Source organism: Hyperoodon ampullatus (genome assembly GCF_949752795.1).
Source record: "Hyperoodon ampullatus genome assembly, chromosome: 7".
NCBI classification, from domain to species: domain Eukaryota; kingdom Metazoa; phylum Chordata; class Mammalia; order Artiodactyla; family Ziphiidae; genus Hyperoodon; species Hyperoodon ampullatus.
Window position 1 is genome coordinate 110,030,547 of NC_136920.1, and position 11,241 is coordinate 110,041,787.

Sequence of the window (11,241 nt, forward strand, 5' to 3'; positions counted from 1 at the left end):
CCAGGACCCTTGTGTCTGGAAAAGGCCTTTGCAGGGGGCAGGGGGTGGCGGGGCTTGGGCTCAGGACCTGTGAGGCTGGAAAAGGCCCTGCCATGGGGTGCAGGATTTAAGCTCTGGATCTGCACAGCAGGAGGGAGCCCTGGAGGACAGAGGTTCAGGCATGGGACCCTAGCAGGCTCGCAGGGGCCCGAGTGGGCAGGGGAAACCCTGGCTGGCTTCCTCTCTGATCTGCCAATGTCCTGAAGTTCTCTCCCTGTCCCTGCTGATCCCCTCACTGTGAATGGGCCCCTCCGAGCATGGGAGCCCCTCCCCTCCCCCCAGCAGCCCCTCAGGGGTGCGAGTCCCATCCTGCCTCCACTTTTCCTCCTCCCTCCCTCCATCCCATGACCCCAGGACCCGCACAGCTGGAGGGGGCCACAGAGGGTGAAGGTTCAGACGCGGGACCCCAGCAGGTTCACTGGGGCCCAAGCTGGTGGGGGAGACGCTGGCCATATTCCCCTCCAGTTCCCCTACCCACTGAAGGTCTCTCCCTGTCCCCACTTATCCCCTCCCTGTGAGTGGTCCCCTCCAAGGTTGGAACCCCTCCCCTCCCCCTTCTGCCCCTCAGGGGCACTGGTCCCATCACACCTCCACTTCTCCTCCCTGCCTCCTTCCCCCCCACACACATCCTACCAGGTCACATGGGGATTCTTTCTGTCCTCTTAGGGGTCCAAGGCCCCCCACCAGTGCCCAGTATGTGCCCTAGTTGTGACGAGACACAAACTCCTAGTTCTCCTACTCCGCCATCTTGACTCCACCCTGTACCATGATAACTATTAAGAAAAATTGTTCACATAAACTGCTATTTTGAGTCTTTTAGCTTCTATTTCTATTTCCATTTTTATTTACATAGAAAGATTGTTAAATTACATGCAATTAAATCAGAGCTTTCTGCTTCACAGCCTAGCATCTGTTTTGAATAAATTCTATGATAGAATAACACTCTGACATCACAGCCTGTTGCTCTGAGAATAGAACGTCAAATAATCGGCAGCAACAATTTACTCAGCAGGGTAGCTTAGGATAAATTTAAAGAAAAGAGGCCAAGTAATGTAAGCAGAGAGGGTAGGGGGTCCTCAGAGAAAGAGAACCAGGAATGGCTTTCTTGATATAAGAACCAATTTTGGCCTAAGCCATTTTGTGATCTAAGCCTGGTGGCAATGCTTGCCCTTGAACAAGTCTTAGTAATTAATGATATTAAGGGAAGGAATGCAGAAACTATCGAGAAACAGTCAAGAAACAATAGTGCAGGACTTCCCTGGTGGTGCACTTGTTAAGAATCTGCCTGCCAATTCAGGGGACACGGGTTCAAGCCCTGGTCCGGGAAGATCCCACATGCTGCGGAGCAACTAAGCCTGTGTGCCACAACTACTGAGCCTGCACTCTAGAGCCCACGAGCCACAACTACTGAAGCCCATGTGCCTAGAGCCAGTGCTCCACAACGAGAGAACCCGCCACGATGGGAAGCCTGTGCACCTCAATGAAGAGTATCCCCCGCTTGCCACAGCTAGAGAAAGCCCACAAGCAGCAATGAAGACCCAATGCAGCCAAAAATAAATAAATAAATAAATTTATTTTAAAAAAAAAAGACAAAATAGTGCAGCCTTGGACAGGGTCCTGGTTCCTCAAGTGATACACATAATAACATATCTTTGAGTTCTGCAGAAACTTAAACCCCCATCCAGGTGGAGGGTGGAATGATGATGTTGACCCTCCTGATTTCAATCAACTAAAACTTGGACTCTGTCAACCTTTGCCCCAATTCTATGCTGAGTTCTCCTCTGCTCAAAGCCCCTCAGGAATATACATGTACCCTTAGATTAAAACTTCCCTGAATTTGCTGTTAGGGGAGACATTGCTTTGGGAAAGACCCCCAGTGTTCTCCTTACTTGCTGCAAGTAATAAATCCTTCCTTCTCTCAATCTTTGGCTTGTTTGTATCTATTGGCTCGACACCCACCAGGAGGTGAACCCAGATTTTGGGTAACAGTAACAATTCCCATTTTTCAAGCATTGCCTTGGCACCTTTGAGTTATCTAACAAATATAAAATTTGAAATTTTACACCACTAAGAAATATATTCACTGAAACAGGAGGGAAGGGGGCAGGGCACAACCTTTAAAAGAATGACATAGCCATTGAGGACAGGACAAAAACTGGTAGAACCAAGTAGATATGATATGGTGGAAGATTTGACTGCCAGGAGACCTTGAGCCTCATTGTATGCCCATTGTAATACATTAGCATGCTAACACACCCATAGGTGCCATGACAGAGTTCTGAGGCCAACCATAAAAGGCCAAAAAGTGGGAGGAGGCCCAAATCCTGGAAATCCCTTCCCTTTCTCCAAAATAGTTGGAATAATCCTCCCACTTGTTAGCCTATGAAATTATCCAGCCCATAAAAACTAACCACCCCATATCTTGGGGCTGCTCTCAAGCTTTTTGAGATGGACCACATTCTGTCTATGGAATACGTATCTCTCTAAATAAATCCACTTCTTACTTATCACTTTACCTCTCACTGAATTCCTTCTGTGCTGAGACATAAAGAACCTGAGCTTCATTAAGCCCTGAGACCGGGTGTGTGATTTCAACTGAAAGGCAATGGGTTCAAGCCCCAATCTCGGTTTTGGCTAGGTTTGAGTCCCAGCCCATGTGTTCAAGTCCCAATCCGAGGTGTGTGGTTTCAGCACCAGTGAAGTTATTCCTATCATATATCTAGTGTCCTTGTCAGGAATTGAGCTGTGAAGTCAATTAATATATATTTTGGGGACTCCTTTATTAGAGAAAGGAAAGGGATCTAAGGTTTCCATGTGATGCACAGTCCTTTCCAACAGGTTCAAATGTGGCTCCGCATGATCCAGCAACCTATAAACCAAAAAAATAAGACATCCAGTCTTCCTGCTGGGGAAATTCTAGGAGCTTGATGGTTGTTTTAAGGCTCAAAGTCTTTTTTAGTCCAGGTACCTAGTTTCTTGAACAACACAATTCCCTTAAACTTAGCAGACTTTCTAACATATTTGCTTTTACTTCCATATTCTAAATTCCACTTTCTAGTTCTTTCTTACACATATATAATTCTCGAGAATGATTTATTTCTTTGCTTCTTCATACATATGCCCCTCACTCTCAACTTAATTAAGGATGGCTATCTTGAGGCTATCTGCAGCAACAAGTTTGGATGGCAAGGTTAAAAACCTTAATCTGATCTTTGCAAAAACATTGAGTCACGTCTTATTTCAACTGAGAGATATTTTAGTGCCTTTGTCACTTAAATTTTTTCCAGTCTTATCTTTTGTTACTTAGGATCTAGGAGCAGTCAGCTTTTCTAATCCTGAAAGGACCTTGAGCTCTAGAATTCCTTAGTACCCTTCTATCTCTCCTAAAAAAAAAACCAAACAGTTCTCATCTGAGCTCCCTTCTTTCACGTAATATCTTCCTAAAGGCAGATAACTGTAACCGACACATTATCACTCTGCCTCCATTTTACTTCCCATAGATTTAGAGTCTCACTAGGTTCATGGTTAACTTCTACTTCTCATTGGGGACAGTTTTACTAAATATTTTACCAAGGTACAGTAAGGCTGTCCAGCTAACCAGACTGCTACTCTGCTTCTTTCTTGCCTGCTGCCTACTTATTCTATACAACATATTTTATGTTTCTGCACCCTCCTTCCAAACACCAATGTCTGTATTCATGTGGTAGTCATTACTGTCATTTACCAAATATGTCTGGATTTCCATTTTCTTGACACATAGTAGGATTCCATTTCTTTGTTCTTTTTAAAGATAAGCATGACCGTTTGACTTGTTTTGATAGAAGTGATATATCACATATGCACAGAAACATTAAAAGCCAATGTATGATTTACCATAGTTCTTTTCCACTGCTGTGGTGATCATGGAAGCATAAGTCAAGATGAAGTTTTTATCAGCCTAGCTATGATGACTAGAGTCTTCTTGATGGCATACTGTAAACAAGAAATTAATTTTCATTTGATAAGATATTGAGATTTTGGTGTTATCGTAACATAGCCTAGTCCTGACAAATACAGTCAAGATATAGCAAATGTTACAATAAACAACCCTGAAATTTCAGTGGCTTAACATAGCAGAATCATATTTCTCCTTCGTTTGACAGTTCAGTGTGGTATTTGGCAGGCAATCTTCCATGTGATGATTGAGGGATCTAGACTACTTCCATTTTGAGGCTCCACTATTCCCTGGGACGATAGAATCCTCTCCTGAGTGATTTGAATCTGGCTGACTGGCAGGTAAAGAGCAGCCTAAGGCAGGAGATTTTCATGGCAGGGCAGGAAATATAATCTTACTATGTCTCCAGGATAAGAAAGAATGACTTTCAGTGAACACATAGCACTCCCTGACACAGAAACCTGGAGCTCCACTGAATGAATATGCAGGTCGCTCAGGCCTTGACTTTCTTTTAAGGTGTGTACAGGGCTGGCTCCATGAGCACATCTGAGAATTCTCTGGTTGTTTAGCCCATAGAGAGAAAATATCTTGAAAAAAATTTTGTGTGCTTTTCTTTTCTGAACATTCTTGTTCATGACCATTTTAATCAGTGTCATTCTTATTGCCTTGAGAATTATGATGGTAAAGTCAGAAATGAAAATCAGTTAATGTTTAATTTTTTTACTTTAAAAATATGCTCTTGAAACCTCATGATAGTAACAAAATAAATAAATAAAATGCAATTGAAAGCCAAAATTTTTGTTTCTTATGAGCCATATTTTCCTTAGAGACAAGAAGGCCCTTGCAAATTAAAAGTCCAGGCCCTGAAAGAAGCAGAGCATAGAGTTTATGCCATAACAATTGGCTAGAGTCGGTTCAAGAGTTGGATAGAGGTCGATCTTGGATGAGGTCTCTGTGAGGCTAGAGGTGAGGGAGTAGATCTGTGAGGAACACTTGGAGAGGATCAGACTCAATGATAAGAAATGCCAACGCTGTCATTTTCAGGGCTCAGAGCAGTGTGGGTGCGAAGTATATAGTCTGAGACTATTTGCAGATCATTTATTGCCTTTCTAGGGAATCACTGCCTCCGCTGACTGGGCTGCACAGTCATGTGAGCTAATCTGCTCAGTGCTGAGTAGAAAGAGTCTTCAGTAACTGCCCACATGTCACCTATTGACTTTCCAAAGAAGTGATGCCTCACCAAAGCCGAAGAATTTGCTAAGTCCTAGTCAAACTGCCCTGTGTAGATCACGCTATTTTTTTTTTTTTTCCGGTATGCGGACCTCTCACTGTTGTGGCCTCTCCCGTTGCGGAGCACAGGTTCCGGACGCGCAGGCTCAGCGGCCATGGCTCACGGGCCCAGCCGCTCCGCGGCATGTGGGATTTTCCCGGACCGGGGCACGAAACCGTGTTCCCTGCATCGGCAGGCGGACTCTCAACCACTGAGCCACCAGGGAAGCCCGATCTTTGGCTATCTTTGATGCCAAAGGGAAGCTATCTTTGATGGCTGAGAACATTGTTAAGATCCTTGAAACTAAACACAGGTTAACATTCAAAATGGTTGTAGTGAGATGGAAGGGAAAGCCCCATTACCAGAATTTGGGTAGAGATGGAAAATAGGTCAATTTACCCCTTTTACATGCCTACTTCTTTGCAATCCTTCTTTGATTATGTGGACTACCTTAAATAAATATCCTTTCTAGACTAGTAGAACTTGACTTTTGGTTGGGTGTACACTAAGGACTCCAGCTGATACATAATTATGTTCCCCTTAGAAGTTTTGATAGCACCTTCATGTTTTCTTACTTTTTTCTTTGTTTCTTTGTTTGTTTTTTGTTTGGGCTTTTTCCCGACCAGGGATCAAGCCCACGCCCCCTGCAGTGGAAGCACAGAGTCTTAACCACTGGACCACCAGGGAAGTCCCTTACTTTCTCAACAATACAATGCTGTGATGTCTAGATAAAGCATATATTATTATTACATTATACAGATGTCAAAACTGAGTCACAACACAATTAAATGTTTTATCCAAGGTTGCAAAGTTAAAAATGGCAAATACATCACTTTAATGGTGGTTCTCATTTTAAGAAACAATTTCCACTATGCCAACTTTCTAATATCAAGTTTGGGAAGTATATAGTGTGACAAAAACACGACATCCATCTATGCTTAAGGCTGTGGAAATGTTTATAAGAAAATACCTAAACACAAGCTTACTGCACTCACTTGTGGTTTTCTCTGCCACCTATCCAAAAACATGTGTTCATCATGTTTTCCTTTCCCTCTGTCATCATGACAAACAATGTTCCAGATAGTGGCTACTCTCTCAATCTGAGTCCTGGAGTGGATGATAGCCAGTGTCAGGCTGTAACTGATGTGCTCTAGCACACTGCTTTAGGACGTAAGGGGCACATGGCATATGCTACATTAGTTCTGCACTGCTGGGCCTCTTGAAAACACTAGGAGTTCTTGTAGGCTTTACTAAAGCTCCAAGATAGGAATTTCTGTTTTAACATCCCATTTATACTGTTTTCCTTTTCATTTTTTTTTCTTACTGGAATATAGTTGATTTACAATGTTCTCTTAGTTTCAGGTGTACAGCAAAGTGAGTTATACATATATAAATACATATCCACTCTTTTTTGGATCCTTTTCCCATATAGGCTCATTACAAAGTACTGAGTAGAGTTCCCTGTGCTATACAGTAGGCCCTTATTAGTTATCTATTTTATATATAGTAGTGTGTATATGTCAATCCAATCTCCCAGTTAATCACTCCCTCCCCTTACCCCCTAGTAACCATAGTTTGTTTTCTACATCTGTAACTCTATTTCTGTTTTGTAGATAAGTTCATTTGTACCCTTTTTTTATATTCCTCATAAAACTGATATCATAGGATATTTGTCATTCTCTGCCTGACTTTACTTCACTCAGTTTGACAATCTCTGGGTCCATCGATGTTGCTGCAAATGGCGTTATTTCATTCTTTTTAATGGCTGAGTAATAGCCCATGGTATATATGTACCACATCTTCTTTATCCATTCCTCTGTTGATGGACATTTAGGTTGCTTCCATGTCCTGGCTATTGTAAATAGTGCTGCAATGAACATTGGGGTGCATGTAGCTTTTCAAATTATGGTTTTCTCCAGATGTATACCCAGGAGTGGGATTGCTGGTAGCTCTATTTTCAGTTTTTTAAGGAACCTCCATACTGTTCTCCATAGCGGCTGCACCAATTTAAATTCCCACCAACAGTGCAGAAGGGTTCCATTTTCTCCACACCCTCCCCAGCATTTATTGTTTGTAGATTTTTTGATGATGGCCATTCTGACTGGGGTGAGGTGATACCTCATTGTAGTTTTGATTTGCATTTCTCTAATAATTAGTGATTTGAGCATCTTTCCATGTGTTTTTAGCCATCTGTATGTCTCCTTTGGAGAAATATCTATTTAGATCTTCTGCCCATTTTTTGATTGGGTTGTTTGTCTTTTTTTGATACTGAGCTGCATGAGCTGTTTGTATATTTTGGAGATTAATCCCTTGTCAGTTGCTTCATTTGCAAATATTTTCTCCCATTCTGAGGGTTGTCTTTTCATCTTGTTTATGGTTTTCTTTGCTGTGCAAAAGCTTTTAAGTTTAATTAGGTCCCATTTGCTTATTTTTCTTTTTATTTTCATTACTCTAGGACGTGGATCAAAAAAGATCTTGCTGCAATTTATGTCAGAGTGTTCTGCCTATGTTTTCCCTAAGAGTTTTATAGTATCCAGCCTTACATTTAGATCTTTCATCCATTTTGAGTTTATTTTGTGTGCAATGTTAGGGAGTGTTCTAATTTCATTCATTTGCATGTAGTTGCATGCAGTTTTCCAAGCACCACTTACTGAAGAGACTATCTTTTCTCCATTGTATACTCTTGACTCCTTTGTCATAGATTAGGTGACCATATGTGCATGGGTTTATCTCTGGCCTTTCTATCCTGTGCCATTGATCTATATTTCTGTTTTTGTGCCAGTACCATACTGTCTTGATTTCTGTAGTTTTTGGTATAGTTTGAAGTTGGGGAGTCTGTGATTCCTCCAGCTCCATTTCTCTTTCTCAAGATTGCTTTGGTGGTTTGGGGTCTTTTGTGTTTCCATCCAAATTGTAAATATTTTTGTTCTAATTCTGTGAAAACTGCCCTTGGTAATTTGATAGGGATTGCGTTGCATCTGTACATTGCTTTGGGAAGTATGGTCATTTTCACAGTGTTGATTCTTCCAGTCCAAGAACATGATATATCTCTCCATCTGTTTGTGTCATCTTTGATTTCTTTCATCAATATCTTATAGTTTTCTGAGTATAGGTCTTTTGCCTTCTTAGGTAGGTTTATTCATAAGGATTTTATTCTTTTTGATTCAATGGTAAATGGGATTGTTTCCTTAATTTCTCTTTCAGATCTTTTGTTGTTAGTGTATAGGAATGCAAGAGGTTTCTGTGTATTAATTTTATATGCTGCAGCTTTACCAAATTCATTGTTTATAGTTTTCTGGTAGCATCTTTAGGATTTTCTATGTATAGATTCATGTCATCTGCAAACAGTGACAATTTTACTTCTTCTTTTCCAGTTTGGATTAATTTGATTTCTTTTTCTTCTCTGACTGCCGTGGCTAGGACTTCCAAAACTATGTTGAATACTAGTGGTGAGGGTGGACATCCTTATATTATACCTGATCTTAGAGAAAATGCTTTCAGTTTTTCACCACTGAGAATGATGTTTGCTGTAGTTTTCTCATATATGGCCATCATTATGTTGAGGTATGTTACCTCTATGCACACTTTCTGAAGATTTTTTGTCATAAATGGGTGTTGAATTTTATCAGAAGTTTTTCTGCTTCTATTGAGATGATTATATGGTTTTTATTCCTTAATCTGTTAATATGGTGTATCACATGGATTAATTTGTGTATATTGAAGAATCCTTGCACCCCTGGGATAAATTCCACTTGCTCATGGTGTATGATTCTTTTAATGTGTTGTTAGATTCACTTTCCTAGTATTTTGTTGAGGGTTTTTGAGTCTGTGTTCATCAGTGATATTGGCCTGTAATTTTCTTTTTCTGTGATATCTTTGTCTAGTTTTGGTATCAGGGTGATGGTGGCCTCGTAGAATGAGTTTGGGAGTGTTATTTCTTCTATAGTTTTTTGGAAGAGTTTTGGAAGGGTAGGTATTAGCTCTTCTCTAAATGTTTTATAGAATTCACCTGTGAAGCCATCTGGTCCTGGACTTCTGTTCGTTGGGAGTTTTTAAATCACAGTTTCAATTTCATTACTTGGGATTGGTCTGCTCATATTTTCTATTTCTTCCTGGTTCAGTCTTGGAAGATTGCACCTTTCTAAGCATTTGTCCATTTCTTCTAGGTTGTTCATTTTATTGGCATATAGTTGTTTGTAGTAGTCTCTTATGATCCTTTGTATTTCTGTGGTGTTCATTGTAACTTCTCCCTTTTCATCTCTAACTTTATTAATTTGAGACCTCTCTCTCTTTTTCTTGATGTGTCTGGCTAAAGGTTTATCAGTTTTGTTTACCTTCTCAAAGAACCAGCTTTTACTTTCATTGATCTTTACTATTGTTTTGTTTGTTTCTATTTATTTCTGCTCTGATTTTTATGATTTCTTTCCTTCTACTAACCTGTGGTTTTGTTTGCTCTTCTTTTCCTAGTTGCTTTAGGTGTAAGGATAGGTTGTTTGAGATTTTTCTTGTTTCCTGAGGTAAGATGGTACTGCTGTAAAGTTCCCTCTTAGAACTGCTTTTGCTGTGTCACGTAGGTTTTGGATCATTGTGTTTCATTGTTATTTGTCTCTCCATATTTGTCTCTTATAGTGTTCTTTTTTTTTGGCCACCCTACGTGGCTTGAGGGATCTTAGTTCCCCAAGGCAGGGATGGAACCCAGGCCCGTGGCAGTGAAAGCGCCAAGTCCTCACCACTAGACTGCCAGGATATTTCCATAGTCTTCTATCTCTGGGTTTATATATATGGAAGTATTTTACAAAATTTTGACCTATAAGGTTGTTTTGAAAAAAATCAATGTTAATGTATGGAAAGGAGAGCATTTGTATAGATCCAGGACCCCAATAATAAGTGGTATCCCACAGATCACCTAATTTTTGTATTGTTTGTTTTTCTGGCAAGTTGAAATGCCCTATTTTAAAGAAGTGTTAAGAAAAAAATAGACTATGTACAGGATATATGAATTAACATATTTCAGGGCACTATTTTTGGCTGCTTTGATATAGATACAACAATTTTAAACAATCTTTTTCATAGCTTCATGCTATAACCTCCCCCAAAGCTAAGGGATGAATATACAACCAAAATGTCAAATAGATCAAAGCTATGGCTCAGTTTCAGTCCTTTTGCCTACTGCCCCATTTGGCATAAATATATGTCCTCTGTCTTTATGGATGGATATTATTTAGTGTTTTTTTTTCTATAGCCTTCATGTAACAGTAAAATAAGATGAAAGAGAAAGGAAGCTTTGTGTCTTACCTAAAGTCACTGAGTGTCTTTGGATCTGAAACCAGAACACATGTGTTTCTATTTAAGGTAAATGCTTCATCCCTCCCTTTCCTTCTAATTTACTTTTATTAAAAAAAATTATAGTATACAACAAAGAACCACAGTACTCTGTTATAGTTTGTTTCTCCATTCTAGGTGCTTTCTTGATGAAAAATAATGTATATCTGTGTGTTGGTGAACAGCAGAAAAGATTAAAACCACGTAACTAGGAAATTCTATACTGCTCACAGACAGTGATGCCCCTTCTATTAGGGCAATTGGAGTAATGGAATGCTTCATTTTGAGAATGGAGGTATAGTGGTGGCATTATGTACTGATCAGGGAAAGCAATGAAGAAAATGATCTAAGTGATTTCCAGGGAAATCACCTTCCCTTTAATATCACTAACAAGCATAGATTATTGACCCTATTCTTTGTTCATAATGTTCTTTTAAACATAAATAGGCTACATATATTTCCTCCTCTGAACTGTAAGCATCATGAATGCAAGAGTCATGCCTGACTTTTATATCCCTAATTCCAGCAGTTCCTAGTTTGTGATCACTAAATATTGTTTGAGTAACAGACTGAATGAGTGAATATCATACATAGACTCACAATTGTATTTTTTTTTTTCAGAGAATTCTATAGATGCAGGCAGGCTCCTATCCATTCAGTGCATTCAGCTGAATCT